General features: G+C 46.0%; 1 pseudogene across 1 annotated transcript in view; it reads right to left on the reverse strand.

The window, feature by feature from the left end:
* Positions 1 to 2,255: 2,255 nt before the first annotated feature.
* LOC311512804 (SLAM family member 9-like) overlaps positions 2,256 to 27,293 on the reverse strand; it is a 42,671-nt pseudogene continuing 17,633 nt past the window's right edge. The window contains exons 3-10 of the transcript XR_014714633.1: positions 23,193 to 23,470; positions 18,414 to 18,458; positions 13,158 to 13,268; positions 11,950 to 11,985; positions 6,926 to 6,978; positions 5,781 to 5,873; positions 4,500 to 4,610; positions 2,256 to 3,509 (exon numbers count right to left, since the gene is read on the reverse strand). The product of XR_014714633.1 is annotated as an SLAM family member 9-like (transcript). The remainder of the gene's footprint in view (positions 3,510 to 4,499; positions 4,611 to 5,780; positions 5,874 to 6,925; positions 6,979 to 11,949; positions 11,986 to 13,157; positions 13,269 to 18,413; positions 18,459 to 23,192; positions 23,471 to 27,293) is intronic.

Below are 27,293 nucleotides of genomic sequence, written 5' to 3' on the forward strand. Positions count from 1 at the left end.
AAGTAGGAAGTTTAAAGTGGGAGACTGTTGTAGGTGTAGAAGCAGCATAGGGACCCCCCAGACTATCCGGATGCTGACCAATATTGTTTCCTTGAACTCCTTGTTGGTCTGTCTGTGTCGGCCTGTTCTCTCTTGGCTGAGAGTTAGATTGGAAGCTCTTTGGGCAGGGACCGTCTTCGGGCATGTGTTCGTATGGCACCTAGTCTGTGACTGGGGCTCCGTCTCCCCAGGAGGAAGGCACGTGAGAACACAAATAATAAATAAAAGGAGGAAGAGGTAGAGGGACCAGGCGGGCGGGAAGATTGGGGGGCACATAGGGAGTGCTCAGTAGGAGAGAACAACTGCGGAAGTGGAGGAGGTAGAAGTAGCTTAAAGGGAGGAGAACAGGATGATCGCGTGGGGAAGGCAGCAGCGAGGGACACAGAAGAATCGAGTTCATGTTGTGGCCCTGCCAGAGGCTCCAACACTTGAGCCCAGATTTTCAAACTAGCTTTGCCCCCAAAACTGCAACAAGAGCCGTGTGCTGCAGGGAACCTGCCCCGGCCATAGGGCCGAGCCCTTGAAAGTTTGGCCACAAGTCAGTCAGTTTGCAAGGACTTTTTTTTCCCAAATCTCCGTTTTTAAATCTTCTAAAAATAAAATTAGTCAAAACCGAAGCAAACCACTGAGATTTTGTTAGGACAAAACAGTTTGTTCAACTCAAACTGAACTTTTCCACTGAAGTCCTTCCACAAGAAGTGTCTGTCATGTTGTATGGCCCACCGGCGTTCTGTGGAATGCGCCGAGCATGGCATGGCACGTCTCCAACTTTCCAGTAGGGTTGCATCTTATTTCCTTTGCTTTATCCTGTCTTCACGTTTTTTCTTTTCAACGTTAGTAAAATTCATTCCCTTTGTTATAGCTGGAGTATGTAGGGGAATGAGGAGGTTCCCGCCGAACCCGCCCCAAGGTTCCTAAATGTTCCCCTTCAAGATATGACCTCACCCACTTTGTTTCCCTAATATCCTGGGACTGACACGGCTGCAACACCACTGCATACCCCTTCAAGACTGAAACTTTTCTGGGGCTACTCTCCGCCTGCTGAGGGATTCCACAGAAACATTCCTGAGCAAAAAAAAAAAAATCCCTGCACAAAAAAGGTTCCTTCATTTCTGAATAGGAGGATATCAGGTAGGGAGGAAGTAAACTTTTCCCATTAGTAAGTATTTGATCGTTCGTTTGTTTGACCAACTCTGGCTGTTTGGAGCGGTCATTGACATTTTACTGGAGATGGACCTGGGCAACGAGAGGTGCCTTCCAGTGACAGAAAAGTGCTTGGATTTGCCCAAGTTATAGATTCTTAGGGCCCGAGTCTCACTGCGTTGCAGGCCATTTTACACAGGTCTGACAGGTTCAAGGTACCTGAAAATGGGGGTAACTACTTTTTAAGGCATCTGTACACTGCTAAAGCACCATCAGGGGGCCTTAATGTAACAGAATCAAGACTTCATTTTTTTCCCTTGGTGGGGGACCTAGAAAATTCAGCAGCAAAAGAGATTGTGAGTCTGAGCTATGTACGCTAATACTGAGTTTTGATAGTGTGCTTGTCATCAAAGTCTATAGACTACAGCCTTAAAGCTGAAGAGTGTTTTAAGGAGGGTAAAGCTCTTGGGTAAGGGGCAAGCACAGAGGTGAATTTCACTCTAGATGAATTCGCAGAAAGAAAAGGAGGACTTGTGGCACCTTAGAGAGACGAACAAATTTATTTGAGCATAAGCTTTCGTGAGCTACAGCTCACTTCATCGGATGCATGCAGTAGAAAATACAGTGGGGAGATTTATATACACAGAGAACATGAAACAATGGGTGTGACCATACACACTGTAACCAGAGTGATCATTTAAGGTGAGCTATTACCAGCAGGAGAGCAGGGGGAGGGGGAACAGAACCGTTTGTAGTGATAATCAAGGTGGGCCATTTCCAGCAGTTGACAAGAACGTCTGAGGAAGGAGGGGGGTGGGGGGGTAAACATGGGGAAATAGTTTTACTTTGTGTAATGACCCATCCACTCCCAGTCTCTATTCAAGCCTAAGTTAATTGTATCCAGTTTGCAAATTAATTCCAATTCAGCAGTCTCTCGTTGGAGTCTGTTTCTGAAGGTTTTTTTGTTGAAGAATTGCCACTTTTAGTCTGTAATCGAGTGACCAGAGAGACTGAAGTGTTCTCCGACTGGTTTTTGAATGTTATAATTCTTGACGTCTGATTTGTGTCCATTTATTCTTTTACGTAGAGACTGTCCAGTTTGACCAATGTACATGGCAGAGGGGCATTGCTGGCACATGATGGCATAGATCACATTGGTAGATGTGCAGGTGAACGAGCCTCTGTTGTAAAGAGTGTAAAGAGTTGTCACTTTGGATGGGCTATCACCAGCAGGAGAGTGAATTTGTGTGGGGGGGTGGAGGGTGAGAAAACCTGGATTTGTGCTGGAAATGGCCCACCTGATGATCACTTTAGATAAGCTATTACCAGCAGGACAGTGGGGTGGGAGGAGGTATTTTTTCATATTCTCTGTGTATAAATAAAGTCTGCTGCAGTTTCCACGGCATGCATCCGATGAAGTGAGCTGTAGCTCACGAAAGCTCATGCTCAAATAAATTGGTTAGTCTCTAAGGTGCCACAAGTACTCCTTTTCTTTTTGCGAATACAGACTAACACGACTGTTACTCTGGAGCCTCTGATGGTGTGGCTGATGTGATTAGGCCCTAGGATGGTGTCCCCTGAATAGATATGTGGACACAGTTGGCAACGGGCTTTGTTGCAAGGATAGGTTCCTGGGTTAGTGGTTCTGTTGTGTGGTGTGTGGTTGCTGGTGAGTATTTGCTTCAGGTTGGGGGGCTGTCTGTAAGCAAGGACTGGCCTGTCTCCCAAGATCTGTGAGAGTGATGGGTCGTCCTTCAGGATAGGTTGTAGATCCTTGATGACGCGTTGGAGAGGTTTTAGTTGGGGGCTGAAGGTGATGGCTAGAGGCGTTCTGTTATTTTCTTTGTTGGGCCTGTGTGTGTGTTGTTTTTATTTGCATTGTGTAACCCACACACCGTCTGGATGTGGTCTGTCTAGCACCTAGACCACGTAGAGAGAGAGCCATTAATGAGTCTGCTCTACATCCTTAGCTAACAGCCAGATGGCTTTTAGCTCATGCGGTAGAGGCTCATGCTTTAAGCTCCAGAGGTCCCCGGTTTGATCCCACCCACCAAGGACTGGGGTCTGTCCACATTACAGTTGCAGTACTTGACAGGAGCCCCAGTCAGGGACTAGGACCCTATGGTGCCAGGCGCTGTACAAATTATACTCATTGATCCTCTGCTGTTTGGCTGTCTGATGCTGGGGTACTCAATTATTCCTTGTTTCTCGCTGCATGTTTGTGTTGCCTTGACAAACTATTAGATGATCTTGTCGTATTCTGTTGTCGCTTGAGGTTTTGGAGTGGCCGCAGAATCATCAGCATCTGTGGACTTGGCGGTCTTTGTCTGCAAGACCAGAAACAGCAAAGAGCAGAAATGTTAGCGATGGGAAAGCCAAAAATACTGAAAAGTCGTGTCTGTGCCCTGCACACAGTGCCAGAAACATGCCTAGGTTACGAGGGGCAGGTCTGTTCTCATGGGGGGATAGAAGGACTCATGGGGGTGTCTAGAGTGCTGGGCTCAGGTTAAGATTACAGCTGGGTGAAATTTTTCAGCTGAAACTTAATTTCAACAAACAATGCAGATTTGGCAACATCAAACCGTTTCAGGAATTCGTCTGGGTTTGGCTGAATTATTTATCTCGGAACTTTTTATTTATTTATTTTTTTTAAGTCAATGGTTTGACATTTTTGAAATGAAATGTTTTACTTTCTTTTTGGTTCACAATGACTTGTTTTGAAATTTCCTTTATTTATTTTTTTGAAATTCACAAATGTTTGAAAATGCTTCGAATGGAACCGAAACATTTTTGTTCAACCCAAAAGTTTTTTTTTTTCTTTCAACTTTTCAATTTGCTGTAAATCGTCCTCCCCTCCCTCCCCCGAAAAGTTAAGTTGAAGTATTTCACCTAGCTCTCATCTCGGGTGATGGGGCTCCCCTGTTCCCTACAAGGGAAAATTCCCACTATACCCCAAGCCCAGACTGCCACAATCAGGATGTTTTTCCTGCTCTGTAGTGTACTTACCCTCCAGTCACCCCCACAGCTGACTACTCAACAATCCCTCTCCCCCTTAGGGGCCAATTTTTGTTCCCAGTTACTCAGTGGAGAATCGCACTGAAGTCAATGGAAGTTGCAACCAACTTAGGCCCCGACTCTGCATGCTACAGCTCATGACTCGAGCCTGTTTGGAGTCAGCGTTGCTCTGCATGGACACTGGGGTCCGCCCACATGATGTCCTTGCAGGATCGTGGCCCAACTGGATACAGAACGGGGCCTCTCAGGCAGCCATGGCCCTACAAACCCTGAATTCCACCCTCTAATAACAGGATGCAAACCCCATTTGCCGTGTTTGGCTGGTTGACTGTGGCATAAATGGTTTTCTCGCCCTTCTCCATGGATTCCAGGCCTTCCTTGCACAGCTTCTCATCATCCGTTTGTGGAGGCGACTGAAATGAAAGAGACAGAGCTGTCACTATTCCTGTCAGGAGACAAAAGCTCCGAGCGCTTGGGGATCCGGGGTGGAATCCTGGTCCCGCTAGCATCAATGGGGCCGGGAGTTTGAGAGTCCCCAGCGTGTGAAAGCTTTCCCCTGGTTTGGCCCTGGATGGAGGCACAGCTCACAGCAGCCAGTCTCTGAGCCCAGGTCCACAGACTCGGGGCTCGCAGAGCTCCGGCTCCCAAGCTAAAAGAGCTGTGAAATCATTGTGACTCGGGCTTGACCCTCTCCTCCCAGCTCCTGCCTGAGCCGTACCATCCACACAGCTGTCTTCAGCACCACGGCCCAAGTCTGATCTGCCAGCCTGCTGCTTGCGGGGTAGACGTCCCTTGAAAGTAGGTGGCCGGCGCCTGATTCACCACCACCCTTGGCGCGGTCATTTACACCAGCGTCGAACACTCCTGTCCTGAGCTGGTGGCCCTCTACGGTGCCGTCAATCAGCACAGAAGGGGCGGGGCAATGGAGAATAGGGCCCAGGGAATCTGTCAGCCTGTGTGTGCAAAGGAGACTCACTGGCCTCACTTCTGTGTCTTACTACGGGCTGATCTGGAGGCATAAAGAGGGGCAGGGTAGCCTCCAGCCAAACCTCCCCGGTGCAGCGGGGTTTCCGTGGTGGTACAGGGTGTCCGTACAATGCCTGTAGAGGCCCTCGCGCAGGGCCATGCCGGGGGTGGACTGGGAAAGAGTGCAACCGGGGGCTGGGGAACTGTGAGCTCGCACTATCCTGGGCCCCTGGGGCTACTCTAAGTTGTGCTGTGGGGGCTGGTCCTCTTCCCAGACCAGCTCTCAGAGCATAAAGGGGAGATAAAGTCTCTTTTCCCCTGTCGCTATTTGCATTGCCCTCTGCCACGCTCTGTCTCCTGCAGGCTCAGCACAGAACTTGGTTCACTGTGTTTAAGTGTTGATTATCATCGCTACCTCCAGGTCTCATTGATGTCCAGATCATTGTCCATATTTTCCCTGAAATCAGAGAGCACCTAGCCATGGGCCCGTTACACTAGTGGTTGTTATTAGAGCCCGTAGCATGCTAGGGGTCAGCGATCACAGTGTTTAACTCTGCCAGCCAGAAGGAAACCCATGTCAAATAAATATACAGGAAAGCACGGTGTAGCACTCCTACCTGGTTTGGGTGATGGACCTTGGAATAGATCGTTTTTGTCTCGTCCTCCTTGGTCTCCGGACCCCTTTTCTGAGTCCCCATTCTACTGCAAGCCTAAATAGACAGATCCCGCCCCATAGCATGAGCTGGACACAGATTTGCAGCAGCTGAGTGAAGTGGCTTTAAATAATGCTTTGCAGAGTCAGGTCAGAGTGCAATCGTCACAAGGGGCAAACAAGGCCAAAGCTGTGGTCGGAATTAGAGTTCGGTGAAACTTTTTTGGCAAATAGCAAATTTGCCCAAAATGCATTTTTCGGCGCAATTGGGGGTCAATTCAGCAACTAGTTTTGGCCAAAAATGGGCGGGGGGGGGAACTTCAAAGTAAAAATATTTTGTTTTAACTCTTCCAATTCTGACAAACTTCCTTTCTACCATTTTGAAACAAGAGTTTGATTATTTTGGTTTGAAACCACAATTCATTTCAAAATTTAGGTTTTGGTTTTTTTTTTTAAAAAGGGGGTTGGGGCAAAAAACACCTGAAATGACCCAAAATTAACGCCGGGGGGGAGGGGGTGGGATTGAAAAAATTTCATTTTGCATCAAGTTAAACATTTTTCTTCAGCAAAAAAAAAACTCTGCAAAAACAGTTTCAGTTCGAACCGAAATTTTTCTGGAATTTTTTCGGTTCAGGCCCTGAATCGAACAATTATTTGCTCATCTCTAGTCTTAATTCTTAGCTGAAAGGCTCCCTGCCCGCAAGGGCTTCTGGAATGGACACCGGGCACGGGATTCCATCCCGTCCCGTGTGGAGGCCTGGTTCTGTTGGGTCAGGGCCCTTTGCAGCTACAGAGGATTGGAACAGCTGCTCCTTCTCTCTAAGAGCAGCTGCCGCTTTCAGCATCGACCGAGCATTATTGCATGTTCCAAAGGGACCTCAAAAATTTTCTGGCTGCTTCCAACGCCGCCTCGTCTTCCCCCATCACAAAGTGACCCCAGTGTTTCTGCTAGCCCCACTTGTCCCTTGACTGGGGCCCCACAGTCCCATACTCGTGGTAAATCTAAGGCACTGGTACCATCAACCCATCCTGGCTATTCTTCTGGCTAAGCCGACCCACTGCCTCGAATTGGTAACGGTTTCACAATGAGGGAGCTTTAGGTGAACTCACCAGTGGCGAATTACCGACTTTGGCATAAACTGTGTTTGTTTCTGCATCGGCCTCTGCAATGAAAAGAACATGAGAAGTAAGTGAATGGAACAGACCCCACTGCCAGTGGAGACTGGGAACTGGGAGACACTGGACTCATGGCATAGGGCTGGGCAGTCCCCCTTGCTGTGCCCTCATCCGTTCTGTATGGTAACTTCAGACAGATGGGGAGGACATGCATTCTCCTCTCGCCTGAGTGCTTAAGGGAAATCTGTGTTATTTCTGATCCACACTGCACATGTTACTGGGCTCATTGAACTGGAGTCATTAAAGATTCTTGGGCACTTCGTGAATGACCAGGGGTGTTCACCTAGAACCCGGCCAAATTCTAACTCTGGTAACTGTAGCAGGGTTGCTATGCAGTATTAAACAGCTGCCATGTTCCCCCTCAGAGGTGGCTCCATTACAATGATGGGTGACAAAAATCTCCGTAAACTTTATCAATTATTTTGCAAGGCACTTTGGGATATCTAAGGATGAAAAGTACTAAGTAACTGTTCAAAGAATAAAAAACAGGTGACTAGTTGTCTGTGGAGCTTTTACTTTTAGTAAAAGAAAAGACTTTTAAAATTATTAATCTAGTAGCCCTAAACAACAGCGGGGGGGGGGGGGTTTAAAGAGGGGAAAATACTTATATTTCTTCAATTCTTCCCCCTGTTTTTGTTGAAATTAAAAATTCTTTAGAAGCTCGACACTTTTTTAGAAACTTGAAAATTTGCAACCAGTTCTACACTTGCTTTGAAACAGGGAAAAATGTAAAAAACAAACTAACAAAAAACCCCATAAGAACATAAGAATGGCCATATTGGGTAAGACTAAAGGTCCATCCAGCCCAGTATCCAGTCTACTGACAGTGGTCAATGCCAGGTGCCCCAGAGGGAGTGAACCTAACAGGCAATGATCTAGTGATCTCTCTCCTGCCATCCAGCTCCACCCTCTGACAAACAGAGGCTTGGGACACCATTCTTTACCCATCCTGGCTAATAGCCATTAATGGACTTAACCTCCATGAATTTATCCAGTTCTCTTTTAAACCCTGTTATAGTCCTAGCCTTCACACCCTCCTCAGGCGAGGAGTTCCACAGGTTGACTGTGCGCTGAGTGAAGAACTTCTTCCTTTTGTTTTAAACCTACTACCCATTCATTTCATTTGTTGGCCCCTAGTTCTTATGTTATGGGAACAAGTAAATAACTTTTCCTTATTCACTTTCTCCACACCACACATGATTTTATAGACCTCTATCATATCCCCCCTTAGTCTCCCCTTTTCCAAGCTGAAAAATCCTAGCCTCTTTAATCTCTCCTCATATGGGACCCGTTCCAAACCCCTCATCATTTTAGTTGCCCTTTTCTGAACCTTTTGTAATGCCTGTATATCTTTTTTGAGATGAGGGGACCCCATCTGTACGCAGTATTCAAGATGACAAGTTTCAGAGTAGCAGCTGTGTTAGTCTGTATCCGTAAAAAGAACAGGAGGACTTGTGGCACCTTAGAGACTAACACATTTATTAGAGCATAAGCTTTCGTGAGCTACAGCTCACTTCATCGGATGCAGACAGTGGAAAATACAGTGGGGAGATTTTATATACACAGAGAACATGAAACAATGGGTGTTACCATACAGACTGTAACAATAGTAACCAGGAGAGGTGAGCTATTACCAGCAGGAGAGCGGAGGGGTAGTGATAATCTTTTTTAGTGATAATCAAGGTGGGCCATTTGCAGCAGTTTATGTTGAGGGGGGGGAAGGAAGGGGAGGTTGAAAATTCAAAATTTGTGAATTTTTTACAATCAAGATTTGAGAAATTGCTCTCAGTGCTCTGATACAAAAACTATAAAACTTAAAACTAAACTTAAAACCACACAGCCTTAAAACTAAACCAAACTAGCAGAGGTATCAGGGATCTGCCAGATCCCACCCACCACTGCCATAGGGGGCTTGGATATCCATGTTAAGACATCTCCAACCATAAAGAGCAAACCAGGTACTTCTCCATGTATGTAGCCTTTATTTCAGATTAAGGAAAAACAACAGAGAATAAATATGAAGTCTCCATGGGAGAAAGAGGAATAGAACACAATGGCTCGTTTTGTAACATGTCCAGTCTGCACAGCCCCGGGACTAATTCTCCTCTGGCCTGCAGGTTGTGTTGATGACGACAACTCCAAAATGAGTTATCAAAAGTCCAGGGAATGGGAAGCATTTGTTGAGTGGCGACAATCCTGGCATCTTTGCTCCTTCCGTTTGGTTTCTTAAAAAGACCTTTATACTTTGCAGCTGTAGAGGTTAGTCTTTGGTACATAATGGCCCTGATTCAGGAAAAAACTTAAACACATGGTTAGCTTTAAGAGTAATTAATATCTAGCTCTTGTCTAGGGGTTTTCATCAGTCGACCTCAAAGCGCTTTACAAAGGCGGTCATTATCCCCATTTTACATATGGGGAAGTGAGGCACGGAGCGGGAAACTGACTCCTACATGGTCACGCATCAGGCTAGTGGAAGAGTCGGTACTAGAACCCTGATCTTCTGAGTCCTAGTCAGGGCACTGTCCACTAGGTAATACTGCCCGTCAAACCCAGCTTTAAGTCCCATAAACTGCACTGGGGCTTAGGCAAGTGCTTCAGTGTTCTCCTGAATACAGATACATTCCTAGCATGGGACAGCTGCTTATGAAGCGGCGCCGTTCCTCCTTATATTCCATCTCTCCCAGCTTCGGCGTCAGTCTTTAAACCTGCCAATGTCATTCTTGTGGTTTTTTTAGCTCTTGTGAGATCTTTTGCTGTTGTCTTCAGGGGTGTTTGCACGAAATTACTGTTCAAAGCTACAAGTCCCATGCTTCCAATTCTTCCTTTGTTTTATTAAACTGGAACCTTTCCATATTCTTAGAAAGGGGGAATGGACACTTATATTTTTCTTCCCTTTTAACCAGAAAATCTCTCCCTTGCACCTTTCGTTTTTTCTGAACTCCTTGTCGTTTTATAGCCCCATCCTTTCAGCTGCATCTTTGTCGTTCCCGTAAACAGAGATTAAAAGAGGTGTTTTCCCATGCAGGTGCATTTCATTCCAGATTAAAGAAAACGGACAAAGGAAGAACAAATGTAAAGCTGCCAGGAGAGGGAGTGAGAGCCCAGTGTGTGTGATTGGCCCTGCGACATTCTGCATCTGAGAAGAAACACAAAATGGCACCTGCCTCACTGCTACCTACACCGCAACCCTTCCTATGACTGTCCTGTGCAACCAAACCTGTCTAATTTACAGGACTAGGACAGGACCTCTAGCCCAATCCCTGCCTCCTACACCTACCATGTTTTCAAAGTGGACAGAATGTTCCTCCCTCTTTGCTTCTCAGCTCCTCTCTGACCACTCAGCTCACTACCCTGCCCTCAGCTCCTCCAATAAGAGGGATAGCAGTGAAGAGTGGCAGCATGATAAGCAGCCAGCAGTTGGAAGGAGGAAGTTGGCAGATCTCAGGCACTAACAGCAGCGATTAGCCCCTCTTTCTGACACTGGATATCAAAGGCTAAAATGTTCAAAAATGCTTAAGTGACTTAGAAGCCCAAGTCTCAGTTTTCAAGCATGACATGGAGCCAGATTTTCAAAGATATTTAGGTGCATAAGGATGCAGATAGGTGCCTAGTGGGATTTCCAAAAACATCTATCCAAAAACAGGTTAGGTGCCTGTCTTCAACTTTAGGTGACTAAATACCTTTGAAAATCTGGTTCTTCAGAACCTAGGCTCAGCTTCTCAAAGGTATGTAAGCTCCTAACTTCCATTGAAGTTAAGAACCTAAAATACCTTTAAGGATCTGGGCTCTAAGTCTTATTGAAAGGATTTAAGCTCCTAAGTCACTCAGGCATTGCTGAAAACATAATCCAGCATTGCGGGGGAGCACAGCAGGTTGGGTAATAGTCTTGCAGAAATAATGTACAGTGTGAGAATCACTTACACTTCTGCAGTATCTTCCACCCACAAGGTTCCTAAAGCATTTCACAAATGATGGGCCAGATGTCAAGGTGGTGTGTAAGGGGGAGGTGTAAATTACACTTTGAGTCTAAACTGGTGTAATTTATACAGTGAAGGAGTGCAAGAAGGCATAAGATAAATCACCTTATACTCTTTGACTCATTACTTATGAACATTATTTGGCTTCCTGTGTTGTATGTATGCTATGTCTCCGTTTGGGTTTGCGATTATGAAATTGCTCAGGTACTCAGAGACTCACAGGTTTTAAGGCCAGAAGGGACCATCATGATCATCTTGTCTGACCTCCTGCTCATCACAGGCCACAGAACCTCACCCACCTACTTCTGTAATAGACCCAGAGCCTCTGACTGTGTTACTGAAGTCCTCAAATAACGATTTAATAGATTTCAAGTTACAGAGACTCCACTGTAGTTCAAAGCAACAAGTGACCTGTGCCGCAGGCTGCGGAAGAAGGTGAAAACCCCCCAGGGTCTCTGCCAATCTGACCTGAGTGGAAATTCCTTCCTGGTCCCAAATATAGCGATCAGTTGGACCCTGAGCATGTGGGTGAGACCCACCAGCCAGACAGGTGGGAAAGAATTCTCTGTAGTTACTCAGAGCCTTCCCCCTCTAGTGTCCCATCTCCAGGCATTGCTCATAGCAGTCGTGGATGGCCATATGCAATTGTAGGTAACCTCATTGTACCATCCCCTCCATAAACTTATCAAGCTCAATCTTTAAGCAAGTTAGGTTCCCCACCGCCCTCCCAGGAAGGCTGTTCCAGAACTTCACTCCTCTGATGGTTAGAAACCTTCACCTAATTTCAATCCTAAACTAAGCACCATCCACCTAAAGAGAAGTACATGAAATAAACCCTTCGGCTGTTTGTTTTTAATTTTTTTTGCAAGGTCTGACCTGTTTCCAATCAGCAGAATGTAGTTTTGTTTCCCTACAATTGTACAAATGGAAAGTAAGATTTGGAAAGTGAAATTGCTTGTTTGGGGAATGACTGTGTCTTACCTAGATCACGAAGTTCTGGATTTAGCCTTTGGCTTTCTGAGAAAGGAAAGTCAAAAGAAAACAGTCTTTAAAGTAATACAATTAGCAAATAATCCCCCGACCCCAAAAATCCCTCTTTATTTGTATTGTCTCCTGTCTGCATTAGATAAATAATATGGGTTCTTTTCCTTAGGAAGGAAAAGGAGATGCACATGGGAAGGGACGTAGAGTGACGTAAGATGTGCAGGGGAGGTAAGGGTGGGGACTGGAATGCAAGGGGAGGCTTCAATCCCAATATCCCCGAGCAGGGCTTCATTTTGTCAGGCACTGAACAGACACAGAGTAAGAAATGGTCCCTGCCCCAAAGGGTTTGGTCTAAATCAAAAGCCAGACAAAGGAAGTTTAATCACCCTCATTGTACAGATGGGGAGCTGAGGCACAGAATGAGCAAGTGACTTGCCAAAGGGCACACAGGAAGTTTGGGGCAGTGCCAGGATTTGAAACCAGATTTTAGGAATCCTATTCTAGTGCCATAACCCTAAGACTAAACTTCCTTGTGACAGCAGTGCTCCTTGGGGTACCAAGGCAGCCTCCTCCCATCGCAGTCACCCATGGGACTGTTGCCCTACACTTGAGCTCCGCTGCAGGACGGACTTCCAAAATGAGAGACCCAGTGCTGGTGGGATGCTCCACCCGTGATTAGAATCACAGCAATGTTGGGCTGGAAGGGACCTCAAGAGGTCACCAAGTCCAGTCTGCGGTGCTGAGGAAGGATCTAGTAAACCTAGACCTTAGGCACCGACTCTACGGGGCTGGAGCACCCTTGGGAAAAATAGTGTGTGCTTAGCACCTACTGGCAGCCAGCTCCTCCCTTCCCTCCCAGCGCCTCCTTGGAGGAACAGACCATTCTGATTTTTTTTATTTATTTTGTTTTATATTAAATTAGGGTTACAAATTATAACATAGAATAAAATTTTAAATATAAAATAAAACAAAATATATAAACACAAATATACAAAATGTTTGTTTTATCAAAACTAAATGTTTTGACTGACCTCATGCTTTTCTCAAAAATTCTGTGTCCTGGGGAATTTTGAAATTTGACATTTCCTTCTCATTTGGAACAAAACCAGATTCTGAAAGGGCAGAATTTCCTGCCGAATGGAAATTTTGGCTTCTTCACAGCTCTAAGGATGTTTAGACAGATTCCCAAAGACTGAAACACTCACCTCTTTTTCTCCGCTGTCTGACTAGTCGTGCTGCAGTTAATACACTTGCAACTGCAACTACACCTCCACATGTACCTGCAGCTAAACCTAAAGTGGAAGACTTTTGGAAGCCTTTAAAGAAAGAAACGATGTGCTTTTAGTCGTAGCAGTAATAACGATGAACAACAAAAGTACTGAAGCTATAATACAAGAGAGTCTCCCCCCCCACCCCCCCCGCATGGTTTCTGCATAGCTCTGCCCTGGGAGCCTGATTCCCCACTGCCTTGCAGCTTCTGTCGTCTTTTACAAACTGAGTAGGAAGCAAAATCAGCATGGTAGTGTTTTATACCCAATTTGCCCTCACTTTCCACCACTGTAAATGATACCGGGAACAGGGCAGTGGGGAATTAGGTCCCATGTGTTCAGTTAGCAAGCTCTTAGCAAGTGTTTGCTCAGAAGAGCATTGCTTAAGGAAAACCCCATAGAGAGAATTTTACAGATTTCTATCCCTGCTATGTTTCAGAGGAGCAGCCGTGTTAGTCTATATTCGCAAAAAGAAAAGGAGGCCTTGTGGCACCTTAGACTAAGACTAAGGTGTCTTTGCACTTCATCGAAGAAGTGAGCTGTAGCTCACGAAAGCTCATGCTCAAATAAATTGGTTAGTCTCTAAGGTGCCACAAGTCCTCCTTATCCCTGCTATAGAATTCTAATTCATAGGACAAAATACATGAAGAAAGAACCTTATTCTCTTTTAAGTTTGATGGGTTTTTAGATTGATTTCTCTAGAAACCTTATTGCATTTCTATAGATTTCTGTTTGTTTCACCCCTGCTAAACTCTCTAGGACTTTTCCATAAGAACCTAGTAAGGCCACTCACAATTTGGTCCTCAGTCAGGCGGTTTACAAACGAATGCTACAAGGGCTGGTCAACACTCAGTGTTTGTCTCGATAGAACTATGATGGTTACGGGGTGTGCTTTTTTTTCTGATATATTTATACTGGAACCACCCCTTATACCAAGATAAATGTGCCTTATACTTGTGTCATAGATTTGAGGTAACTGCACCTTGGACCTCCTACATGGTCTGCTCAAGGGATGCCTTCTTAGGGTATGTCTACACTGCAATGTAAGCCCAGCGTTAGTGAGACTCAAGTCAGCTGACACAACATACATGGACACAACTAATCCTGCATCTTGGCAGGGGAGTAGACTAGATGACCCTTGCAGTCCCTTCTAACCCTATGGTTCTATGACCCATGTTAAGGAACCCTGGGCTTGAGCATCTACATTGTATTTTAACCCTACGTTAAGACTTCTAACCCGTGCTCGAACCTAGGGATCTGATGTCCACACTGACTTGGCTGTGTGCACTACAAAGTAACCATGTCCCAGAGTCTCTAGCAGCCCCCCAAATGTGGCCGCCTCTAGCCCTAGGACCATGATGCACTGTGGGAAAACTTTACTGCCTGCACTGCATGTTACAGGAAGTTTGGAGCAGCTCACTTTGCAAAAGGCTTGATCGGTTTGCTCTCCCTTGCGAACCCAACAGGCTCTCTGATAGTGCATATGCGGATCAGTGATCAGAAGAGAATGGGTTAATGCTGACCCGAGCTGCTGCCATTCGCAAAAGGGGACATGGTTTCTGTTTTCAGTAGAACGGACTGCAGATTGTTGGGATAGAGAAGATTAAGGAAGCTGTCCTATGGAATTGTGGGATTTTTATGGCTGATTCCCAGGACCGGAGTCAAGCAGGGCAGCATCTACAGGGCAAAGCAATAGGGCTCGGACCCTGTGTCCTAGGTCTTGGCTTACCTGAAGTGTGGAGCCCTGGGTTAGCTCAATTGCAGTGTAGATGCAAATGGGTTTAGGCTTTGAGCCCGAGCTCAAGCCCAGGCTTATGTTGCAGTGTAGACATACCCTTAGGTCCCAGGTCTTTAGCCATCACCACTTTCTGGGCAGGGACTGGATCCTTCTCCCTCCAGACTGGGGCTTTACCTTTTTCTAAGGGTTTACCCCTTGGTGAACAGGTCATGTCAGTTTGTAGCCCAAGATAAGCACCTTGGGTCTGTTTAAATCCAGCTTTTTATATAAAAAAACTTTTTGTTCTCTTGGGCCTCTGGGACCTGGCCTGCAGTAGTTTATGGTATTCTTGCTAGAAATGGTACTTCTCTGGGGCTGTTTACTGTCCCAGAAGAAATTCCCCCCGCCCCCTCCATGGTTTTGGTTCTTGGAGGAGCTGTGGTAACACCCCCCCACATGCTGTTGAACACAGTCCCTGCCCCACAAAGATCCATAGAACATGCACTGGTAATTTTCATAAGATGAACACAATAGTCCTCTAAGATGCTACTTGTGGTTGTAGTATCTATCACAACCTGAATAGCTTATTCCCCATTCCATATAGCAATAGCTATTCTGATCTAAGGCACATTTATCCCAGTATAACTGTGTCCATACTGGGGGGGTGCAATATTCCAGATATACTGGTATAGCTAAAATGGTACCACTTTGTGTAAGAGAGCTACACAAAAACTCCAGCTGTAACCCTCCGCACAAAGCTCAGTGGAAGTTTCACATAAAGATCAAGCTCTGAAGCGCGTTCTCTGAAACCGAGGTACATTCACCTCTTCAAAGAACTGGGTCACACCTGAAGTCCAGAGAAGATGCTCAGCAAAGCCTCTTGTCTGGCATTTAAAACAAACAAACGAAAAAACCCACCTCCCTCGACATGCAGGGTTGGATTTGGGGGTGGGGGGTTGGGGGTTACAGGAAGAGCTTGTGTTGATTTTACAAAGCAAAATTATCAGAGAAAGCAAAAAATACAACACCCCTTCCACTGAAAACCCAAATAAACAACAACCTCCAAGGCTTCAACCCTTCTTGCATCCCCCGACCAACCCTTCATTAGTCCCCATCCCAATACAGAAAGAAAAAACCACTATTTGGACTGCAAGGGCCAGATTTGCAAAGGTATTTAGGTTTTAAATATGCAAATAGGTGCCTAGTGAAATTGACAAAAGCACCTAACCTGCTCAGGTGCATTTGGAAATCTCACTTCATGTCTATCTGCATCCCTAAATAGTTTTGTATATCTGGTCCCACACTTTCTGGGGCCAAGGACTGTCTCTTGCTATATATTTGTACAGCACCTAACACAACAAGGCCAAGATGTAGTTGTGACATCTAGATGCTACTGTAATACGTATTATATCTCCTCCTGAGTTCAGTGGAAGTGAACCCGTTCCTTAAAATCCCCCCCCCCCCCCCCACTGATTTCTGCTCTTCAAGTCCTTTCAGTACTACAGGTTCCACCATTATCTTGAGCTACTTCCCCATATACATCTGCATTCCCTCAAGGCCTTGATCTCTTACACCAGTAGTTCTCAACCTGGGGGTACGCAGAGGTCTTCCAGGGGGTACATCAACTCATCTATATATTTGCCTAGTTTTACAACAGGCTACATAAAAAGCCCTAGCGAAGTCAGTACCAACTAAAATTTCATACAGACAATGACTTGTTTATACTGCTCTGTATATAATACACTGAAATGTAAGTACAATAGTTATATTCCAATGGGTTTATTTTATAATTATATGGTAAAAATAAGAAAGCAAGCAATTTTTCAGTAATAGTGTGCTGTGACACTTTTCTATCTTTATGTCTGATTTTCAAAACATAGTTTTTAAGTGAGGTGTAACTTGGGGATAGACAAGACAAATCAGACCCTTAAAGGGTACAGTCATCTGGAAAGATTGACAGCCACTGGCTTACACTGGGCAGACCTGCTCTGCAGCAAATGTTGGAGAAAGCAGAGCATTTTGCAGCATTTCTAATGAGAGCAACTTGAGCAAGCCTTTCTTGAGACATTTGTTTCCACTCCTCGCCTAAATCAGCAACTGCAGATGACTGAGCAGTGAGAAATAGAAAGAAAAAAAAAAACAATAAACCCCCCCACAAATGGGTGGGGGAGGTCGGACTTCTTTTTGTCCCGCAGATCTTTAAAGTGCAAGTTTTGAATAAAGAAAAGGAGGACTTGTGGCACCTTAGAGACTGACCAATTTATTTGAGCATAAGCTTTCGTGAGCTACAGCTCACTTCATCGGATGCTCCTTTTCTTTTTGCGAATACAGACGAACACGGCTGTTACTCTGAAACAAGTTTTGAATGAAGATCTACATCAGTCAGCGACAGACAAACAGTGGTGTGTATTTCTAGCTAAAGATTTGGTGAATAAAATGCCAAATTTTATCTTGCTGTGTTTGTAAACCTGTGGGAGTCTGATTCTCAGTCACACTAAGACCCTTATTAATTTAGACCTAAAATACTTTAAAAGAGATACCTATCCAAGGTTCTAGGTCATTCCAGAAGCAGAGAGGGCTTTAAAATGGGCAGAAATGGCCCCCAGAGAATCTTCTTTCCCTCCCCCGCATGTCCCAAGCACAAGAACAGGGTGACTGAGAGTCAGGCCCAGTATTCATTACATTTGCAACTGAACCGTGTGCATATGAACAAAAACATTCTGCTTGGCAGCTGCCTCAAGTAGCCAAACTAGGTGCAGGGTGGATGCATGGGAGAAGGTCAGGAATCATTCCCTGCCTCATAATGCTGTTCAACAGAGTCTGTGTCACCCTTCTCCCCCGCCCCCAGACCATCACACCCCCCCTGCCCTCCACACATGCTGCACTGCAGTAAGAACGCACAGATCCATGGCCTTTGTGTTCCCTCTATTGTGAGCAAGCTGAACGCTTTAGATTAGTGGTTCTGAACCTTTTTTTCATTTGCGGATCCCCACAAAAACCTGGCCTTGTCCCCTTTCCTCCAACCACCCATGTCCTCTACATCTGTAGCAGGAAAGGTAGCGGCATAGCAGCTTCTATGCTGGTCCTACTGGAGTGTATAGGAATTGGGTAGGGCCCCTTTAAATCGTTTGTGAGCCAGCTATTAGTTCCCTCTGTGTTCTAGGAGACCACCAGAGATAATATATGTAGGTTAGGCGCAGGCACATATATACACTGCCTTGTATGTCATATATATACATTGCTGCTCTGGCAGCGTTCAGTGGCATCATTCTAGAACACTTGACACAATGAGCACAACTTGAGGGCTCACAAGTATTTAAAGGGACACTACCCAGTTCTTAAACACTACACCTACACCCCCCAGGGATCCATCTACCATGGGGTGATCCTTCCTTGGTCAGCTTTGCCCGCTTCAGGGCCACACTGGCGTGCAAAGCAGGATTTCAATATATCCAAAAAGGAGTCGGGGAGCTCACCAGTTTCTGTGGCCACTGTTGTAGGTCTCCACGTTGAGAGGTCAGCTTGTGGGGACAGCATGCAGCATGGGGGAGAGAATGGGGATAAGATAAGAAACCTATCTCAGAGGAGTTCAAATTCCTTGGCAGCTCCATAGCCAGCCAAATAAAAGAGGTGGGTGGGTGTATGAGAGAGAAAGAGAAGTGGGTGGGGCCGAGTAGGGACAAAGCCCTGATGCTCCTCATCTTAGGGCATGGCTACACTTGTAGATGTAGAGCACTGTGAGTTAAACCCGCCTTCGTAGAGCGCAGTAGGGAAAGCGCTGCAGTCTGTCCACACTGACAGCTGACAGCACACTGGCGTGGTCACATTTGCGGCACTTGCAGTGGCATTGGGAGTGGTGCATTATGGGCAGCTATCCCAGCATGCAACGCGCTTTTCAAACGGGGGCGTGGGGTGGAGTGTGACAGGGAGTTTGTTGTGTGTATGTGGGGGGAGAGAGACTGAGTTTTTGGGGTGCTGAGAGTATATCAACATGCTGTCTTGTAAGTTCAGACCCCACTCCTCCCCGACCTCTCATTCACTCAAAGCAAACAGTAAATGGTTGCTTTTTCTCAGAGCTGATAAGCAGCCGGCTTCTCCGAAATGGAGCTTTGAAAGGGCATTTCCACATTCCTGCAGCCGATTTCACAACAATGACAAGAGTGGCCACTTGACTTCAGGGATTATGGGACATTTCTGGAGGCCAGTCACAGTGCAGTAATGCAACACCTCACTCACAGAGACGCCCGGGCGTTTCAGCCAATACGCAACAAGCGTTAACCTTCTCTCCGAGGTGGGTTGCCAGCAGCGCTGTAGCCGTGGAGTCTAAACGCTCTAGGTGCTTTGCCAGTGTGGACGGGGAGTGAGTTAGGGCGCCTGGGGCTGCTTTATTGCTCTGTAACGCACAAGTGTAGCCAAGGCCTTATTTTCTACAAATACTGTCATTCAGACTCGACCTGGATGGAGAATCTATATCAATTAGAGCAGGTCGAAACCAGCTCTAGTACTGACGTCAATTAACAATTAAGGCTCTAGGGGACTCTTCTTCCCCAAATTTTCCTGCATGTAGATGATCACTAGGCAATATGGACCAGAGTCTCATTTACACTGATGCCTTGTCTACACACACAAGTTGTACTGCTTTAACTATACCAATACAGCCAAAGCAGTGTAGCCTCCCCAGTGTGGACGCAGTTATATCACTATAAAAGTGCTTCTACTGGGCTAGCTGTTCCTGTGGCAAAAGGAAATAAGCCACACTGGGCTTGGCTACACTGGGCTTGGCTACGCTTGCAAGATGTAAAGCACTGGCAGTTAAACCAGCCTTCGGAGACAGCAGCAGGGAAAACGCTGCCGTGGGTTCACACTGTCAGCTGCAAGCGCAGTGGCGTGGCCACGTTAGCATCTCTCGCAATGCCACAGAGAGCAGTGCATTGTGGTAGCTGTCCCAGTGTGCGAGTGGCTGCAGCGTGCTTTTCAAATGGGGGGGGGGGGTAGAGTGTGACAGGGAGTGTGTTGTGTGTATGTGGGGGGAGGGAAAGAGTGTGTCGGCATGCTGTCTTGTAAATTCAGACAGCAGCAGACCCACCCATCCCCCGCCTCTCTCTCCCTCACATACACACACAAACGCCTGCCTCAGCAGCTGCATTCCACAGTAATGGGTTGCTTTGTCCCGAAGGAGATAAGCATACTGCAGCTGACTTCAAAACAATGACCAGAGCGGCCACTTGACTTCAGGGGATTATGGGACGTTCCCGGAGGCCAATCACAGTGCGGGAATGCAACATGTCGTTCAGCCAGGGCACAGCAAGCTTTATGCGTCTCGTGGAGGGGATTACCAGGAGTGCTCCAGCTGCAGAGTCCAGGCCCTCTAAGTGCCTTGCCAGTGTGGACTCCTCAGGAGTCAGGGCGCCCGGGGCTGATTTAATGCGCTCTAACTTGCAAGTGCCGTCAGAGGTGTGATTGGCACTCAAGTGGATATACCCGAGCTAGCTTTGATCTAGCTCGCTCAAGTAAGAACAGCAGTGAAGCTGCAGCAGCATGACCAGCAATCGCTCGAGTACGCACCCAGGGTCCTAGGAAGGCGGTTCTAGCATCGAGCCCATGCAGCTGCCTGTGCTCTTATTGGCGCTAGGTAAGTATGTCTACGCATGCTGAATCCCCGCATCCGACCGGAATGTACAAACACCCAGGATCCCTGACACTAGGTAAAAGGGTCTTAAAGTGGGTGTTAATGTAAACTACAGCTGCCAGAGGCAACTAAAGGGGACTTAGTGTGCTGCTTTAGCAAAGACTGAAGCTGAAGGCAGGTTACATTGAACAAACGTACCTTATTCCCTTTTGCTATACCAGGAATGTTGAACAATTTTATTAAACCCTGTGCACTGCTCTGTCCATATGGCTGAGTTGGTCCCACCCTAACTCCCTGCCTTCCTCCCTGTTTTACTGATGTCTGTTACTGAATAACACTCCCTCCAGGGAACATGGGTGCTCTGGCTCTAGTGTAAATGAGAATAAGGCCCTATATGTAAAAAATTCTATCAATTATCTGTCTGTCTTTCTCCCCAAAAGCTGAGTTTGCATTGGAGGTTACCTTCTTCACTGGAGTCACATCTTCCTATATAGAAGGTGAGGAGATTAGAGGACTTCACTGCCTCTACTCCAGCCTCGGAGGAGGGGGACCTGCCCCACCCTCCAAGAAGATAGAGAGTGCTCCCTCGGATTTTAGGACAGGACTGGGATCTGTGCTCCTCCTTCCTTTAACCCCCTGGCATAAAGCAGCTGCAGCATAGCCCCAAATCTGGGCTACTGTTTCCAATTTTTGCATCAAAGTTGGGATACATATGCACAGCATCACAGTGTGGCAGGAAGGAGGGCATGAGATTATCTCTTGATTCCAGAAATATCAATATGCATTGCCAGAATCAGTGAAAGTACTAATGACCATATGCAGGTAGGGAGCTGCCCAGGTGCTTTCTGGTCTTACCATATGATGATACCTGCAGATCATGAGAGGTTTCAGAATAGCCCCTTTTAACTGAATGCTTGTAAATAGTGTCACATTCATGTCTCATGTTGCCACCAAAACCCCGTGATGGAATTAATGAGAGTTTGTCTGAGTAATGTGTGTGTAAAACTGAGTAAAGACCTTAAGATCTGAACCTAAAGACCTTACTAAAATAATAAGTGATTTGGATAAAATAAGATTGGACCTTATGTTTCATCTAAAACTCAAACCAAATTTGGAACTTTTTTTGTTATAACGATTTTGAATTACCATTTTAAAAAAAATCCATATTTGCTGCAGACTCTACACTTCCTGGTTTTCTTTGGAAATAGAAGTTCTGAAATATCACAATCAATGTAGTCTATGGTAAGTATGACCTACTCAGAGTGAGACAATACAGGAAATTTTGTAAGACAGCCCATACCTCAAGAAATGTTCTGGTCTGAACAGCTGAAGAAAGAGGTTTGGATACTTTCAGGGAAAGGCCCAGATTCAACAGGGTGACCAGACAGCAAGTGTGAAAAATTGGGACGGGGGTGGGGGGTAATAGGCGCCTATATAAGACAAAGCCCCAAATATTGGGATTGTCCCTATAAAATCAGGACATCTGGTCACCCTAAGATTCTACAACCATGTGATTACATCCCTGTGCATAGTCCCTTTGAAGTTCTGTATGGATGCTGGAGTCTGATTGCAGAATCAAGACCTGGAATTGATTAAGGACTTAGCCAACCTAATTCTCATCTGCACTAAGGACGCATTATAGGGCTGGTCAGAAAGCATCCATCTAAACTGGTTTTTATTGGATAATTGGGTTTTTGACAAAATTAAATTTATTGCAACAAGTGTCTCCTTTCCACAGAAAATTTTGTTCCCCTTCCCCCCGAAATCAGAGGTAGAAAACAGAAAAAAAAAATCAGTTATCAGAAAAAAAAAATATTTTGACCAAAACCTGAAATATTTCATTAAGGAAATGCTGCCATTATGCCTCATGGGAGTTGTAGTTTGGTTGCCGCATTTCCCTATTCTTCCTTATGGGCCAGGCTCCCCAACTTGACTACATCTCCCATAATGCACCATGGCCAGTGATTCCCATGATACACAACCTCCCCTCACAAAGAGTGGTGTCTGTGGTGCACCATGGGAGATATATTCTGATCAAGGAGCCTAGTGTATAGAAGAGAATGGAATATGAGGCATCTGAACTACAACTCCCATAAGGCATGGTGGCAGCATTTCCAAATTGAGCTATTTAGGTTTTCGGCCAAAACATTTGAGAAAAATATTTCTCCCAAAATATTTAAATTTTCTGCAGGTAAAAAACCCCATTTTCTGACCAGCTTTCCCCCTTTAAACCACACTACCTGCATAAAAGGATATTCTTGATCTTGGATAGAATCTATACAATCAGTATTGTCAGGATCAAAATCGGATCAGGATGAAATGCTGCATTTGGAGTTGACAGAAATAATGTGACAAAATCTATTTCTAATTGTTTTTACAGATTATTTTAAAGAATATTTTCCCAGTGTCACCAGGGTGAAATTCACCCCAACCGGAGGGGTCAGCCCAAGGTCTATATTCAGCTTAAATCATTAAAGGAGGGCTTGTATGGGGTTTAACTGGGGCACAGGGCTTGTACTGGTCCTTTACACAGGGGGTGAATTGTACCCCTAAGCAAATAATGTATGATTAGCCTAAAAGGTGAAGAGAATTTTTTGTAATAGAAATCCTTGCTGTAGAATGTTACCTTCACAAACCTCCTGTGGGGAGATTGATTTTGAGCTGTTGCTGATGGGGTTCCTGGCCGTGCAGGTAACAGGTGAGACCCCACTTCCGAGTCTGTGCGAGATGAGAATGGATGCCCCACTGGAGACAACAGAGCTCTCTGCTGTCTGGGTCCAGGTGTAGGTCAAGTCCTCTCCTCCCCCGGGAGGGAGCAGTTCAGGGTGATGATACACGTCCCATTCACAGTGCGCACGGAGTCCTGCCCGGGGACGATGCTGATATCTGACTCTGTCAGTCGTTCTGTTTGGGAGAAATATACAAATGGTGAGAACACTGATGGGAAGCAAAACAACAGCAGATTCTTACAAGCATGTGTCTGAAACCACCAGAACAGGAGAAAAAATCCAGGAGCCCTTATCAAAAAATCCTAAAAGTTTTGCAAATGTTAAGTCCATCTATTACAGTCCATCCCTAGACTAGTGGAAGTGTGTTCCCTAGAGTATATTTTCCAATGCTTTGTCTAGTAGAGTTTAGCTATGTCCCAAGCTGGTGCTTCCAGCATGTCCTTGGGGAGATTGTTCCTCAGCCTTATACATCTGTATTATTGCTTTTATATTCATCTTAAAATAGCCGCTGGTCATTTCATCCTGTTCATATTCATCCCAATGATGCCTTAGTCTCCCATATGGTTCCTCTCCTTAGGTGACGTTTACACTCTTCAGATTCACGTAGATGGTCGGCATGCCCCTGCATTAGTTTTTGCAGTGCTGTTGTACCTGTGTCGGTCCCGGGGTTTGAGAGAGATGAAGTGGGTGAGGTCATATCTTCTGTTGGGGAGAGAGACAAGCCTTCGAGTTACACAGAGCTCTTCTTCGGGTCGGGTAAACAGCTAAATACAAGGTATTACTCTCCCCATCCCCTCCCCACGATCCATCCCATATTACCAGCTGAACCCGAGCCCGCCACACACACACCTGACGGACACATTTGGTCAGATCTACCTTTAATGGTAGAGATCTTCTGCATTTATAGTTCTGTACAAAGAGCCTAGCTTCCCCATATACCCCACCTCCTTAACTTCACACTGAATGATATACCCATTGGTGACACCTGTGCCAGTAATGGTCCTGCAGCAGCATCCAACCCAGTCTCAGTTATGCATGTGAAGTCAGCCTTATCCTTTATTAGCTCATGGATGGTACTAATGCTATTACTATAAGATGCAAGTCTTGGATGATGGTTCAGATAAGCCCTGTTACATACTAAGTCTGTATTTGGCTTTTGATTAGTCTGGTTAAATATGCTACAGCTAGAAGCTGAGAAAGCAGAGGAGAATCTAAGAAGTTAGGGTTTCTCTTTAATTTCCCAGTAAACCTTCAACCTTGTGAGCAATGTCACCATATGAAGAAAGAGGTCACATTTCCCCACAACTAAGTGACAGCCCTTTTAGTCAAAAGATAATGCTAATTTCTGAGAACTGTAACCTTTTATTTGGTTATGTAATGGAAATTCACTGTGATCTTTGTTCTCTAGTGGTTGGTCATACAGATTTGAAACCAACAGAGAATCCTGAGCACCTCCCTAAAAATCCCCTTCTCTGTTCCTGACCAGGACTTTAGATCACCCACAATAGAGCAAGCAATGAAGATTCCATCTTGGGTTTTGCATGAGACCTGGTGCATGCTGGGGGACAGGACCCTTGGGGACAGGGGTGCTCAATAAAGCTGCTAATATTTTACCTTAATACTGAGTCATTCCAGCTCCAAGTGATCTGGGTTGCAACATTAATAACCCTTCCACAAGCCTCGTAGACATGTGCTTCTGAATCTCATGGATTTCACTTCTGCAAGTAGTAATTTAGACCTAGCTCCTCAACGATGTTTAGGCACCTATGTCCCATTGAAATAAATGGGAGTTAGGCACCAAAATTCCTTTGAGAATCTGGGCTTTCATGCAGCAAGCAAGTGATGTGCTGGTAACCATGTGCAGGCTGCTGATGGTTTTAGCAACACAAGGTGCCCTTGATCTTCGCATAGAACTCATAGTCATTAGCATGCTGCGTTGCCAACATCCATTTCCTGGGCAGCTTCTGAACTCCATTTCCTCAGACAGGCATAGCTCAGATGGGTGGAAGAATTTGCCCCATTCCCTTTTTCTAAGAGCTGAGGTGTACTTGCAATGTAGGCTTTTCCGTCAATTACCTCTACCTCAATTACCTTGTCCCTTTCTATAACAACAGCACGGTGCATGAGATCAGCAATATCTCTTCATATAGATTACAAAATCTGAAAATCATGACAGGACTTCTCGTAGGGCAATGAAGTCTCGTTTCTAATACTCCTTTCCAAAAGGGCTGGTAACTCTCTCTCTCTTTCCATGCCATTAATTCTCTCTGCATCCACGTGGTGCAGTGTTTCATCTTTTCATGTTGACAGCCCTTTACTCAAAGTCAAAAATGTTCATGACCCCCTTACATTTATTATAAGAGTAAAAAAAAAATCAATGATAATAATAAACCTGTATGGTTTATTGAGGGGTGGGGGGTTGAGAGGTTGACATAGAATATTAAGGCTAAGGATGTTCAGGGAGTGGAGGAGTGACATTTTCTTTGTGTAAGCAGGGAAAGGGTCCCGCGATCATGGGGAACTTTCCTGGCTTCTGTGCTACCCTGATGGAATCGGATAGCAAAAGGATCTGTCTCTGCAGGGCCGGCTCTAGGCACCAGGACACCAAGCACATGCTTGGGGCGGCACTTTTCAAGGGGCGGCATTCCGGCCCGTTTTTTTTTTTTTTTTTTTTTTTGCTGCTTGGGTTGGCAAAAACCCTAGAGCCAGCCCTGTGTCTCTGCCCCAGCTACCTTTACCCCTGCCTGCCTGACCTTGAGGACTCGTCTTCCGCTCTCCCTCCCATGCAGCAGAATCCTCATAACCCCAATAAGGCTGGGACCAGGATCCCTGCGGAGGCTTAACTCCCTGTCTCGTTGTGGGTCACTCAGGACAGGGGCTAGGTTGTCCCCACTCCCAGATGCTCTCTCCCCATCAGCCACTTCACTGACCCAGTGATCACTGCATTGAGTTTAAACCAATACAGTTTATTAAACAGCAACTGAAAACCCTTGAGGGAAAAACGGAGAAGGTGAAAGGAACCCTGCACTGTAAAAACCAGTCTCGGGAAGTCAAGGAAATTCACAGTCTGTTCCTTACACACCCCAGGCCTCTCTTCCAGACACTGGCTGCAATGATACCTGGGTCAGACACCTGCTCTGGCAATGGCCACACACCGTCATGTTCTCGGTGGCAGGACCCTTCTCCCCTGTATTGGCTTTCCTGTTGGGTTCACGTCCAGCCTTTAAGGTCTCTTGCCTGGTGACATCTCCCTACACTTGGCCCTCTCTGCCCATGGTCCCCACCTTGCTCTCTCCAGCCACTCACCGCACTTGCCCAGCCACTCACCGCACTTGGCTGTAGTGTTACCTGTTGCACGGCGGGTGCCCACTCTCCCGGCTCTGGCCCCAACGGCTCCCCACTGTAGCTTGGCATGGCTGGACTCTGCGGCCCCAGTGATCTGGCTCTGGGCTACTGCTCAGGCTGCTGCACTCACCCAGGCACGGGGCTGGGCTTGGCTGGTTTGCTGCTCTCGCTCTCTATCTCTCTCTCCCCTGCCTTAATTTGACCATGCCACCCCCACTCCCTCCTTGCCTGCCTGCTGTGCCATTCCAGCTGAGGGTTAGAGTTCTGATTTGTCTGTGGACCTGTCAGTCCCTGGATCCTGACTCCTCTTCGACTGGTCCCCTTTCTCCTGTTGTTGCAAGAGGGCCAACCAAAACCCACTAAATTTCAACAGCCCCTTTATATTTGCTTTAGATTGGAATAAAATTTTCACTACCGCACAAGCCCCCAAGTCACCTTTTGTGAATTACTTGTGGTTTGTGACCCACTGCAGGACGAACACTGACCAAGACTAATTTGTTCTCTCCTCCTGGCATTTCCATGGCCAGGTGCAATTAATTAACGTCCTTCTTTCAACCTAATCTCCTGCTCCTGCTCCTCTTGAAATCCAGGAGAGCTCTGCACTCTTCTTCAATGGGAGCAAGATCAGGTCTTAATTCGTGACACTAGATCCC

This window comes from Lepidochelys olivacea (genome assembly GCF_965140295.1).
Source record: "Lepidochelys olivacea isolate rLepOli2 genome assembly, chromosome: 24".
Taxonomy (NCBI): Eukaryota; Metazoa; Chordata; order Testudines; family Cheloniidae; genus Lepidochelys; species Lepidochelys olivacea.